Raw genomic sequence first — 14,630 nt, 5'->3', positions numbered from 1 at the left:
TCTTTCACTAGCAAAGCTTAATGACTATCCTAGGACAAAATGCCAAAACATGCTAGCAACATGTTAAATCATGCTAAAACATGCTATGTCATGTTAACAACATGCTAAATAAAGTTAGAAATATCATGCTAACAAAATGCTAGTGATAATAATGTGCTAAATCATTTTAAAAATGCTAACAGTATGTTAATTTGTGCTAGTATATATTTTTTCTAACTGATCCGACTTACGATTTTCTTTAAACATACTATCAAAACGGAAAGTCTCAGACTTTCGATCGGGGGTTCAAAACTTCTGTACAATAAGACTTTTAGAATATTTAAGCTGTCTGTCAATACAAAGTTTAATGGCTATCCTAGACAACATGTTAAAATATGCTAGCAAAAAGCTAATCATGCTAACAAAATGGTAATTCATGCTAGCAACATACTAAAACATGTTAGACACATGCTAGCGATGTGCTAAACCATGCTAGCAATATGCTTTATCATATAAGGAACATGATAATCATGCTAACAGAATGATAGCAATGTGCTAAATCATGCTATAAACATGTTAGCACTGTGAAAAATCATGATAGCAACATGCTAGAAATGTGCTAAATAATGCAAACAACATGCTAAATCATTCTAGCAACATGTTAAAACATGCTAACAACATTTTAAAACTTTTACCAACGTGCTAAATTATTCGAACAACATGTTTATTAATGCTATCAAAATGCTAAATAATGCTAGCAACATGATAATTCATGTTAACAACATGCTCATGAATGTTCGCAACGTGTTAGAACATGTAAGCAACTTGCGAATTCATGCTAGCAATGTGATAAAACGTTAATTCACGCTAATTTCTTTCTTTCTTTTTCCTTCTTTCTTTCTTTCTTTCTTTCTTTCTTTCTTTCTTTCTTTCTTTCTTTCTTTCTTTTCACTAAATTTAAAGCTTATAAAACTTTCAACATTCATACGGCTTTGTCAAGCCAACATCAATGTGTCCCACTGAACTGTTTTATTGAACTGTTGTATAAAAGTATCACACTCGCAATCATGCTTCTGCTCTGAATGTCTGAATGTGTGATATTGTTCAAATGTAATATGAATTAAACTGTTACAGCATTTTATGAAGAAAAAAGTTTGCAAAAGCGCTGCTGTTTGGTTGCTAATGTGTTCTGAATGGTGTAAATGAACTGTTTTTTAATCCATTGTGTTACAGCAAAAAAAAGATCTTTGATCTTTGATGTGAGACGTCTACCTATAAAGCTCACTGGAAATAATAATAGCAATATTTATCTAACATCCTTGCTGTGTACCTCATGTAGATGACATTGCTTTTGTCATAAACACGCTAGAATTGATCTTTCCTGTTTAAGTAGGTCAGCGTCATGTACAATATTTTCTATCTGGAAACGTGCAATGTTCAGCCAATATTTATTTACTCATATTCATGTAACCGCTTATACTTCTCAGCATATGGGTGATACACTTATGTTTTGACAATGCTTTCTTTACTTGCAGCCAGAACAGATAAAATAGATAAAAACTATAGCCTGTAAACCAACGTTTCTGAAAAGCCAAATAAGACTTTGAATCCAGATGTACACCAAGTCAACAAAAACACACTCATTTAATGCACTTCCGAATGGCGCCTAATCTACATACATCATACATCTATTTTTGAGTTTGACATGGAGGATAGCCTGTAGGCAAATGACTCCCGTTAATGAACGGCTGCATAATTCATGAACTGATATAAGTGCATTGCTTGTGCCTGAGTCCCCTCTCCCAGGTGTTGGGCTCTTTAAATGGTGAATAAGTCCTTCACTGGGCCACACCATGCAATTTCATAAGGCAGCAGGTATGAGGACAGAGCCTGCAGGTGTAATCTCTAGCAAAGTTTCTAGGGACACATGCTTGATAGCCAAACATCTGTTTACGCTGGTAGAAAAAATAGGACTGTAACCTTCCTCGGCTTTCAGCAAGCTTTTCCTCAACTCAAAAAGTTATGGCAGCCTCAGATTCATTTACATTTTATGTGTTTCTGGCAGACAGTCGGACAGACGGACAGACCGAATGATAGATAGATATATAGATATATAGATAGACAGACAGACAGACAGACAGACAGACAGACAGACAGACAGATAGATAGATAGATAGATAGATAGATAGATAGATAGATAGATAGATAGATAGATAGATAGATAGATAGATAGATAGATAGATAGATAGATAGATAGATAGATAGATAGATAGAATGAAGAATAGCTTGACGGACGGACGGACGGACGGACGGACGGACAGACAGACAGATAGATAGATGGATGGATGGATGGATGGATGGATGGATGGATGGATGGATGGATGGACGGACAGACGGACGGATGGACGGATGGATGGATAGATGGACCTACAGAATGAAGGATAGCTTGATGGATGGATGGACGGACGGACGGACGGACGGACAGGTAGGTAGGTAGGTAGGTAGATAGATAGATAGATAGATAGATAGATAGATAGATAGATAGATAGATAGATAGATAGATAGATAGATAGATAGATAGATAGATAGATAGATAGATAGATAGATAGATAGATAGATAGATAGATAGATAGATAGATAGATAGATAGATAGATAGATAGATTTTCTAAATCTCCATTTTAGACTCATAGCTGTCTGGGAAAAAATAGCTGAGATATTAAGCAGATTTCATTTGTAATTTTTCTTTCGTGTGGCTACAGTTGCAATACATTTTCCATTTCCTGTGTCAGTAAATTGTCACAGTGTGCCGTACGACGAGGCGTTCATTTATCTAGACAAAGACAAGTGCAAGAATCTGGCCCCGATGATCACTCAGCTGTTCAAAGACTGTGCTGTAATCTAATTTTGATTTAAGCATCCTATGAGGGATGAGAAGAAATACAGCCTCTATTATCTTGAGCAGCTTAGACGGCACTGAAACAACAGTGTAAGTGGAGTGGTACCATCCGCAGTGTTTCCCCCAGGAGCACACGAGACAACCCGTGTGAGGAACAGCTTGACCAACAGCAAATGCAGCTGCTTTTGTCACAGGAAACTTTCAAGTAATGCATTATAAGGTGGAGGATATAATACCGTGTGACAGTAAAAAAGTGTGTGTGTTTGTCATATTTTAATACATATTACATGTATTCATTTATTTCATCCTTAATGTTTGGGAAATTAAGGATGTCATGCTTGATTTCCTCTAATTCAGTTAACCTTTTTTTTTCAAAATAATAATTTATTTCCACCCAAAATAATTTATTTCATATTTGATATTTGAATTTCCACCCAAAATAATTTACGTTTTTATTTATTTAACATTATATGTTTTTCAAAATGTATTTTCACCCAAAACAATATATTAAAAAAATATATAAATTATATATAATTTTTTTATAAATTATTTTGGGTGAATATATATATATATATATATATAATTTATCAAATTTATTATTTTTATAAAATGTATAATATATATATATATATATATATATATATATATATATATATATATATATATATATATATATATATATATATATATATATATATATATATATATATATATACATACACACACACACAATTTTTTTTATAAATTATACATTTTTATAAATTATTTTTGGTGATAGTTCAAACATGAAAAATTAAATAAAGTTTAAATTCGTTTCGAAATTAAAAAATACAATTTAATTTATGTTATTTTATTTTAAAGGTCCCATGGCATGACATTTTCATTTTATGAGGTTTTTCAACATTAATATGAGTTCCCCTAGCCTGAATATTGTCCCCAAGTGGCTAGAAATGTTGATCGGTGTAAACCCCAGTTCTGGCTGTCTTTCTCTGCCTTTGAGAAAATGACAGGCCACACTAGCCAATCTTGAAGTCTCCTGGTTTGACGTCCAAGCAGGAACGGTTTCCTCCCTTTCCTCCGCCCAGAGTATCTGGCACGCCCATGCAAGCGCTCGAGAGATCATTGCTTGTGAACGAGTGAACGCTGGCAGTTTCTCAGTGTTTGGATGTACAAATGAAAACAGAAGTCTTTTTTCAGTTCCTTCTGATCTGTGATCACTGATCAGCAGTGTTGGGGAAAGTTACTTTGAAAAGTAATGCATTACAATATTGCGTTACTCTCTTAAAAAGTAACTAATTGAGTTACTTAGTTACTTTTTAAGAAAAGTAATGCGTTACGTTACTTTGGCGTTTCTCACCTGGGCTGGGCTTGTTTTTTATAACAAAAAAGTTATATTTTTGTGCAAATGTAAAGACCTCTTCATACCAAAATTGAAATAATAAGCCCCAGGCTGAGGTAAAAATGCAAATTCACGCATGAACCGTAGAGGGCGCAGCTCTGCTGTGCTGCCATTCTGGATAATGGAAGAATGGGACGCAGGAGAAAAAAGTTAAACACTTACTTCACCAATAAAAACTAAAAATCTAGTAATTTTTGCTCATGGTTTAACTGAATCATCAAAGGTCAGCAGCAAGACATTGGTCAATAAAGGTAGATTAAATGCATACAAATAGTTGTTTTATTTTACATTTAATTGTTGGAGGTTTGCATAGTACTCTGATTTTGCATTTGACTGATTTTATTCATTTTGAGGAGTACTGAATCTTTATTGTGCAAGTGAGATGAGTAAATGCTCACATTTAGTCTAGAACTACAATAACCCTCATGTTTACACACAACGCCTCTGCACTTACTCTCGGTTTTTCTTAACATGGGCACAGGGGACGCGTCAGTCAAATAAATGTGAAAAAGTAACTTGCATTACTTTTTTGAAAAAGTAACTCAGATATTTTGTTATAAATTTGAAAAGTAATGCGTTACTTTACTAGTTACTTGAAAAAGTAATATTATTACGTAACTCAAGTTACTTGTAATGCGTTACCCCCAACACTGCTGATCAGTGATTTCTGATGTGTAGCTAATTATTTATTATTCGTGCACACGCAGCGGCTTCTCTCTCTCCAGACAGAACGGTGTTTTCGTGTTTTCTATCTTGTGAGTCAGTGTTTTTGTACGTCCTCGTTGCGTCTATCTGTTCTAAAATGTGCATACAGTCGTTTCTGCTCCACATCAGCAGACTCACATCTTTAGAGATAAACCTCACACACGCCGAGGCTCGGGCTGCACTGGCCGGTCGGCCTTCAACATCCCCGACCCCCAGTACTGCATCTGGCCCACAGCGGAGGCACCAAACGCGGCGCGAGATTAAGCAGAAGGGGGTAAGCGTGAGCATATCCGGGCTAGCCAGCTATCCCCACAATAAACTGATTACATTCGATTACTGCTGTTGTGTCTTTGTTTGCGCTGTGTACTCAATGCGCGTCACTGACGCTTTTCATATGATAGGAAAATATCTAAAAATAATGCTATAATCAACACTTACTCGTAACTCGTTCATCTCGCTGTAATGGTACTTTGCATGTGTTACAAAGTTGGTAATAATGATGAAGAAGGACTCGGTGTGACTGGAACTTGTGTTTATTCAGAACTCTCAGATACAAACACAATAAACTCGCGCTGACTGACAGCGCTCTCATAACTCAGTAGTTACTATAAATAACTTTGTTAGCAATCGCTGAGCTCTGTCTCTGGTCCATTAGTAATGTCCGGTTTGCGAACGATCTTTCATTTGAACCGGTTCTTTTTAGTGAACCGAATCAGTTCACCAAATCGGACTGAATCGTTCTAAACGGTTCGCGTCTCCAGTCAGCGCTGATCCATAATTTACTAAAGTTACTAACTTTCTGACATGAGTGACAGTCCCTCCGACTAAAAATAGACTAATAACCTGAAGTATATGCTGTAACTACAACAGTTCACTGAACTGAGACTGAAAGAACTGATGTGAAGTGAACTCCGGTCCGTCTCTCTGGCAGCAGGTCGTGCGTCGTAGACCATGTTAAACCACGCCCCCTCCGCTCATTTCAAATGCAAAGATGTCAGCCAATCAAAACACTGGCCGTTTTTACTGAAGTCTCACCACAGACACGCCTCTTGAAACAGGGCATTCAGCCACATGGCAAACATCTGTATTGAAAAAAAATGCCTTTTATTTCTAAATTTTGACATTTTATGATGTAAAAAATCATTCTAACAATATAAGTACACCTCAGGAAACATTATAAAATAATAGAAAAATGCCATGCCATGGGACCTTTAATTTGTTATATTTTATTTTATGAAAATCAATGTATCAAGATATATAAAATATTACATACGTATACACTATGGAATAAATATTTTATTCCTATTTGCCATATCTGCTGTGTTTATTATTATTATTATTATAATTAGTATTATTATTGAAACTAACCAGGGTTATTATAGTTAATTAAAATGTTTATTTAAAAAATATATATATTAAAATAACCTCATTTACTTTAACTTTACGTAGTAAAATAAATAAAAATAAAATTCATAAAAACTTTATAGACCTATGAATACAAAGTATGACATTACTAAACACTAAATTACTAAAACTGAAAATAAGATTAAAACGACAACAGTATCTCAATGATACTAAAAGAACACTGATCCTGAATCTGTAACGATAAGTCAAGCTCCATCCTTTCCAAACCTTTTCTCCTGTTCACACTCTTCAGTCTGCAGTGTCTCAGCAGATGCCAGGATGTATCCGGCCCACATATTTGCCAATTGAGCCCAGGTTGAGTAATCAAATCACCAATGACTGCTGCCTTGCATGTATAATGGGATTAGCAGGATGCTCATGTGCGTTCACCTTGACTGCCCTGCTGAGTTGGGCTTGCACGAACCAATGGCGAGATCTTTCTGCACACGCTGCTGTAGCTGTAGCTGTATGGCCCCTTTATTATTGGGTTTCAAATGTTGCATTACAGCCCCAGGGAAAAATCAATCAATAGGGAGCTTTCATGGAAAAAGATTTTATGTGCAGAGGATTGTGAATTATTGTGGCTCTTGTGTGCTGTCCGTGCTGTTCAGATATGAACAGATATGTACTGTGAAATGACTGAATAGGCACGCTAATGAAATATTGATGGTTACCTAGCTGTGTGTTTATTGCCGTGTTTTAAGGGTATAGATTGTGCTAAAGTTTAGAAGTTGTGCTTAGCTTAAGCAATGGCATTTAAATCAATAACAATCTCCAACAATCATTTTGTTCTGCACACATTTACAAATGCTGTAAATAAACAACGGCCTGATTGATAGCAACACAACACATACACACACATTTAATATAAAAATATATATACTATATACATTGCAATGACTGCATTATAGATTACACCACTGCATCTCGAGACAAACGTGTCACACTTTACCATCTGATTCATTTCAAAGTATATTATTCATTCATTATTTGACATTGGTTTTGAATTCATTTTCAGCAATTTTACAAAAAATCTATATCTTCTATATCTCTCCGTCTGTCCGTCCATCCATCCATCCATCCATCCATCCATCAGTCCATTTATCCTTCCATCCATCGGTCCATTTATCCATCCATCCTTCCATCCATCCATCGTTCAATCCTTCTTTCCTTCCTTCCTCCGTCCGTCCATCCAACCATCCATCCATCCATTTATCCTTCCATTGTTCCATCCATCCATCCTTCCTCCCTTCCTCCATCCATCCATCCATAGTTCCATCCATCCTTCCTTCCTCCCTTCCTCCATCCATCCATCCTTTCATCCTTCCATTCATCATTCCATCGGTCCATCCATTCATCCTTTATCCATCCATCATCCATCCATCGGTCCATTTATCCATACACACATACATAAATACATCCATCCTTCCATCTTTCCATCCATCCTTCTTTCATCCATCCATCCTTCCTTCATCCATCCATCCATCGGTCCATTTATCCATACATCCATCCTTCCACTGTTCCATCGTTCCATCTTTCCATCCATCCATCCTTCCTTCCTCCATCCATCCATCCTTCCATCTTTCCATCCATCCATCCATCTTTCCATCCTTCCATTCATCATTCCATTGGTCCATCTATCCATCTATCCTTTATCCATTCATCCATCCATACATCCATCCATCCATCCTTCCATTGTTCCATCCATCCATCCATCCTTCCTTCCTTCCTCTATCCATCCTGCCATTGTTCCATCCATCCATCCGTCCTTCCATCCTTCCTCCTTCCATCATCCATCCATCCTTCCTTCCTTCCTTCCTTCCATCTTTCCATCCATCCATTCATCCTTCTATCTTTCCATCCATCTGTGTTTCCATCCATCTATCTATATGTTCATCCATTCATCCATCCATCCATCCTTTCATCCATCTTTCCATCCATACATCCTTCCATCCATCCTTCCATCTTTCCATCATTCCATCTTTCCATCCATCCATCCATTGTTCCATCCATCCTTCCATCGATCCATTCATCCATCCATCCATCATTTATCCTTCCATCAATCCATCCATCCATCCATCTTTCCATCCATCATTTATCCATCCATCCATCCATCCATCCATCCATCCATCATTTATCCTTCCATCCGTCTTTAAATCCATTCATCAATCCATCCATCCATCCATCCATCTTTCCATCCATCATTTATCCTTCCATCCATCCATCCAAGATATATATGAAAACATTTCTAAAACAATATGTAAGTAACATAAGATCAGTTTAAACAAGACGTTATGCTCACCATAAGGTATAATGTTATGAAATCTTATTTTTATAATATTGTGAAATAATATTACAATATAAAATAATAATAATAATAATAGATTTTTTTACATAATTACTCCAGTCTTTAGTGTCACATGATCTTTCAGAAATCATTATGCTGATGCTGCTGCTCAAGAAACATTTATTATAGAAACTTTTTCACATCAGTACACACTGTTTTTATATCTGACGATGTTGACATATATCGACTGATAGACAAGGAAAAAAGAAGGTAGAAGCAGGCAGTTGCACCCAAACACAGAAGATCAACAATAAATCCTTGACATACTTTTGCATTTTAGTCCATGTCTCTAGAATCAGTAAAATGAGGTTAACTTCAAATAAATGTAGGAGATGAACCTGGATCGGCATCCTTTATTGTTCCTGAAAAAAAAACAAACAAATAAACCCATCCCATCTGATCTTAAAAGCATCGGCAACATACAGGTGACTGGAATATTGTTCCAAGAACAACAAATGATGTCGATCCTCGGACATGTCCTGTGTAAATCACAGTGTGTGTGTGTATGTGTAAATAACATGGCCAAATAAACAACTATGTATACACAGGCTTGAACAAATGTCATTCCATGACTTTCCCAATTCTGTTTGCGAAACCCTTTGGGTCCAACACTGGCATCTGCACTTGTTGAATTAATGTCTGCAACAGGTCAGCTCGACTATCATTTCAAAAAAAAATTAAAACTCCACTAAAACAATGAATAATTTATCAAGCTTCTCCACCACAGCAACCACTGACTCACGTTTTACAACACCAAAATAATAGCTTGTCTTCAACCACCCGCACTTCACCTCATTAAAGCAACCAGAGGCAGATGTCTAAAAATATTCAGTGCCACTGAATTAGTCAGGTATGAACAGAAGAAGGAAAAGTGCTGCATTATTCTGGCAGTCGGCTTTATGAAAGTGAATCCCATTGGCTCAAATGATTAGGGCTGACAGCCTGATGTAACTGGGGGATTGAGTAACGTTAGAGAGTCTTACCACTTCTCATCGTCTTTTCCACACAGATACATACAGTGTTACAGCATTTAAAATATCATACATCAACCCTCACATTATAATTGCTGTTAATATTGTGTTAGTACTAGTGTAATGCTGGGAATATCCCTTCTGCTCCGTCTAGCTCATACCAAAAATCACATCAAGGCTGCTGCTTTAGGAAAACTATATGGGGGAAAAAATGGCAGTTAGAAGAAATTATTAATACATTTAATAATTTTTAAATTAAAATAAGAACACATATAAATTATTATTATATGATAAATATTATCTGAAATGTATTTTATTATTAAACAATTCAATAATAAATTAAATATTATGAAATGTAGTCATTTTTAAAGGGGTAATGGGGTCGGTAAGGGGTAAGGGGTCGGTCGAAAGTTTACTTGATAAAGTTTTAAATATGGATATTTTTCTTAAACAAACGCGTCGATTCGCTTCAGAAGGCCTTTATTAACACCCCAGAGCCGTGTGGAGCACGTTATTTGATGGACAGATGCACTTTTTATGGACTTCAAAAACAGAGCAACTATGAATCAAATTCTAATGCTTGGATTAGCCTGGACTTTTGTAATATAACTCAGATTTGATTTGTCTGAAAGTAGAATGTCATATACACCTAGGATGACTTGAGGGTGAGTAAATTATGGGCTACTTTTCATTTTTGGGTGAACTATCCCTTTAATATAATGCCGTATATCTAAATATAATGCCATAGATCTTAATATAATGCCATAGATCTAAATGTAATGCAACACTTTGAACGATTAGTTAACCATGAGAGCTGTAATAGTAAAAACTCGCTAAAAGAGAGAGTAACACTATTTCAAATAGAGAGATGTTAGCCAATCACAGCAGTGGGCGTTTACACTGAACTCTCACAGCGGACACGCCCCTTAAAACAGAGGGTTCAGAGCAGAGGGCTAAAATCAGGGTAGGAAAACTGCCTTTTATTTATAAATTATGACAATTTTTGATGTAAAAAGCATTCTAACATTATAAGTGCACCCCGGGAAACATCATGAAACAATAAAACAGCGCAGTTCATGACCACTTTAATTGTTATTTTTATAGTTACATTTATAAAATATGAAAATATATTAAATATTATACATATAAACATTATTATTATTCAGTTACATTTATACAATATGTAAATATATTAACTATTAAATTATAATAAATAGTATATATTAAATATATTTTACAGGAAAAATATATAAGGACAACAGAAAAAAGTTATATATATGTATATATATACGTACATACACACACACACAATTTGAAAATAATAAACATTATCATATATAGGTTAAGTAAAACATACACAATACAAACAGCAGTTTATAAATAAAGAAAAACATTTTATTATTATTAAAATTTATAAAAATATTATTATTATTATTATTATTATTATTATTATTATTATTATTATTATTATTATTATTAAAAAGTTACATTTATAAAATATGAAACCATTAAATGTAACTATTAAATGATAATAAATATATAAAATGAAAATATGAAATATTACCATATAGGATTTAGGTAAAAACAGCATAAATACATATAAAAATAAAAATAAAAACCTTACAAGGGTGACCCACACTGTAAAAAATGTATAATCTTCCCAACTCAAAATTTTCTAGTGACTGGTCACATCTAAATTTTTCAATTGGCCAAATTGAATTTCTGTTAATTGAATTGTATCAATTGTGGCAACAGTCTGTTAACATGGGCTCAATTAGAAATAATATGTTGAGGCCATGGAAAATTTTTATTTACCAACACTGTAAAAAATGTCAGGCCTCTCCAATTTAAAATTTTCTAGTGACCGATCACATCTAAATTTTTCAATTTGGCCAACTAAAAATTTTTGATGTGATCGCTCACTAGAAAATTTTGATACAAAAGTTTTACAGTGAAACTGTGAGGTTGGTCCAATGAAATATTTTAAATTGTAGTAACAATTGTTTATTTCTCACTGTCCCAAAAGGCAAAAATGACTAAAAACATAAATATATTAAGCAAAATACAGAACACAGACAACAGGGTTGACATTTGATCACATTACTTTATTAACAAGTCAATTCCAACACAGGATATTTGGTGAAAATACCTTATTTTCAATAAGGAAAACTCTGCATATTCAAGAAGTCTTCTGCATAACAGGATGTCTTAAAGTGGTGAAGAAAATACGGCACGGCAAGCTAAAAACCTGCAAATAAAAATAAAAACTAACATTAGGCAAAGTTTCCCTGCATCACATCTGGCAAATGACAGAACAGAAGTTATTCATTATATAATGAGGATGACAAGAATGAATGGATGAATAAGAAAATCGAGCTTGACGTGTTTGATATTAAAAGGCAATAACTTAAGCCCTGAAAGAGGTCGACGCCAAATGCAATCTCCGGTACCGTGTTCAACGGTCGCATGCCACATATATCACACAAATGACTTAATTTACTTATTACCTATCATTTTAGACATATAAGACATGAGGAAAATAAAACTATTGGCTACCCTTAGAGTAAACGAGAACACACGCATGAAACCAATGAATGCATGAACTCGTGATTCTACAAAATGTCTTTTAAACTTCATACCGGGTCATAAAGCAAAACTCTGGAGAATAATTTCAGTGCTAAATACTCACCAACGTCTTTGTGAGATGAATATCTCTATTCTCTTGGGAATGTATGTTTCGGTCTTCAGCACCTGCTGGTTCGGCTCCGCTCGCGCGCTCCGCATTTGTAATCTCCGCACAAACGTTTTTTTTCAAGCGCATTTTGCGCATGCGTATACCATTTTTCGGACGTAGGACTTGTTCAGCCAACATGGATTTTTCACTTCGACACATAGATTGACTGAGCACAATTAAATATGTTCGGTGAATATACAATTTTAATTTTGAGTTAAGACCTTAAGCTATGATTAGTACAATGCATCTTTTTGCATGGGGATAATGATCAATTGATCAATTTTTCCCCAAAATTTTTTTTACAGTGCATTAACTCTATTTTGTACCTGGGTAATTCATGTCTGTGACTAGGAAGCATCTGCTGGTGACTCCTGCTAGAAATGTAATGGAAGTTTGCAGAAAAGAAAAAAACATCCTGTTGAACATGTGCCATATAATAACTAAACTTATTATTAAACTACACACACACACACACACACACACACACACACACACACACACACACACACACACAAACACACACATGCACACACGGTTAGCACATTTTCCCTAAATCCCTGCCTGTTGAGATGCTGTGTTTAAGGATTGGGGAGTCATTTCCTAATTGGTTGGCAGTGCCACTGTGAGCATGCGTCTCACCCTCGAGTGCCCGCGGGACTTTTCCAGAGTGTATGAGTTTGTATTAAGCACCTCCACAGTCTGTAGCACTGCCAGCGCTTGCACGGCGATTGGAAGTCGGCCATTGCTGTGGAGCTGAAAAGTTAGAGTAACCGACGCATAAAACAGTAGATGCGCTCTCAGCACCTAGAGAGAGAGAGAAAGAAAAAACTTTAGCTTGTCTCATGCATCAGTCAACAGCACTTCACACTTTCTGCTCTGCAACACACAGCCACTTCAAATGTGGGTCAAGAGTAAAAAATGTATATTTGTTAATGTGAAATGACCAGCTTTGCTGGAGGTGTTTTGGGATGTGGGTCCCCGTCAGGCATTTTAATTAGTTTAACAAGCAGGCCGCTTTTTTTCCCACCAGCCTGAACTAGATTAGAAATGTTTTCTAAAGGACAAACAATGTAAAAAAGCCATATAAGCACAGGTTCATGCAGACTGAGATAATTAGCATTCGCTCTTAAATGTGTGCGTACGGGGGTTTTGTTTAGGTGGATGGGTGGTCATGCGGTGCATGTATGGATGTCTAGTAACAAAAGCTAAAAGGAAGCCGTTTACCTCACATCGTGAAGAAAAGACGCAGCGTGAATGCAGCATTACAGACTCATTATATCCCAAGAGCCCTGAAGTGGATAACAAATGACCTCTCGCATGGGCGATGTTTAATTTACAGTACATTTCGCCCTAATGTGTCTGCGAAATAAACAACTTCTGAATAAGCAAAACAACATAAAAAGTAAGCAGGTGGTTCAGGGATTTCATTTAATGAGCGTAGAGCTTTTCAAAAAGCCAGAATCATACATGTAGCTCCTCAAACGCGGCTCAGCTTGAAGCTTCACAGCCCTGCCAAGAAAAATCAGACGAGCACTCCAAACTATTCATGGCCTACGCTGGACAAAAGAGTTTTAAAATGGATGTGAAATGTTCATGTGATGTGTTCAAATCTGATATGTTCATTTGTCAATTTGTCATCTAAGGTGGCTTAAACATTGTTCGCCTGACATTTTCTAGAAATTTAATTGGTATCGGGTTGAATGGCTGATCAATTTCACTCTCTATAAGCACCTGATTAGAACAGGGTTGGTGATTGGCTCTCTGGGAATTTCTTTAAAGTCCCCCAATAATGCTATTTTAAAGTTTCCTAATTTTTTTTTGGATGTCTCGACACAACAACAGGTTAACATGCATCAAAGTTTAAAAAAAAAAACTCATTTTCTCATACAATACAGTGCACAACACCACAGTGTTCAATGATTTTCAAACGACTCATTGGATGAATCAGTCTCTCTAAATCCCTTCTCTGCTCTGATTGGCCAGATGGCCCAGTCTTTTGTGATTGGTCTACCGCCTAAACCGCATGTCGGAAACAAACGGTCATTGCCATAACTAAACTTCAGCTCTCAAGGCTTCCTCAAACCTCAGCGATTATACGCACTGTAAAGACAGTAACGACGACGTTGGTTTTACCATATCAATCCGAGCGCGAGTCCGATGATGAAAAATTGGAAGAACTAGTTATTCAACCCGA

This window comes from Gobio gobio (assembly GCF_949357685.1).
Source record: "Gobio gobio genome assembly, chromosome: 3".
Lineage (NCBI taxonomy): Eukaryota > Metazoa > Chordata > Actinopteri > Cypriniformes > Gobionidae > Gobio > Gobio gobio.
Note: the sequence above shows the minus strand (reverse complement) of the source record.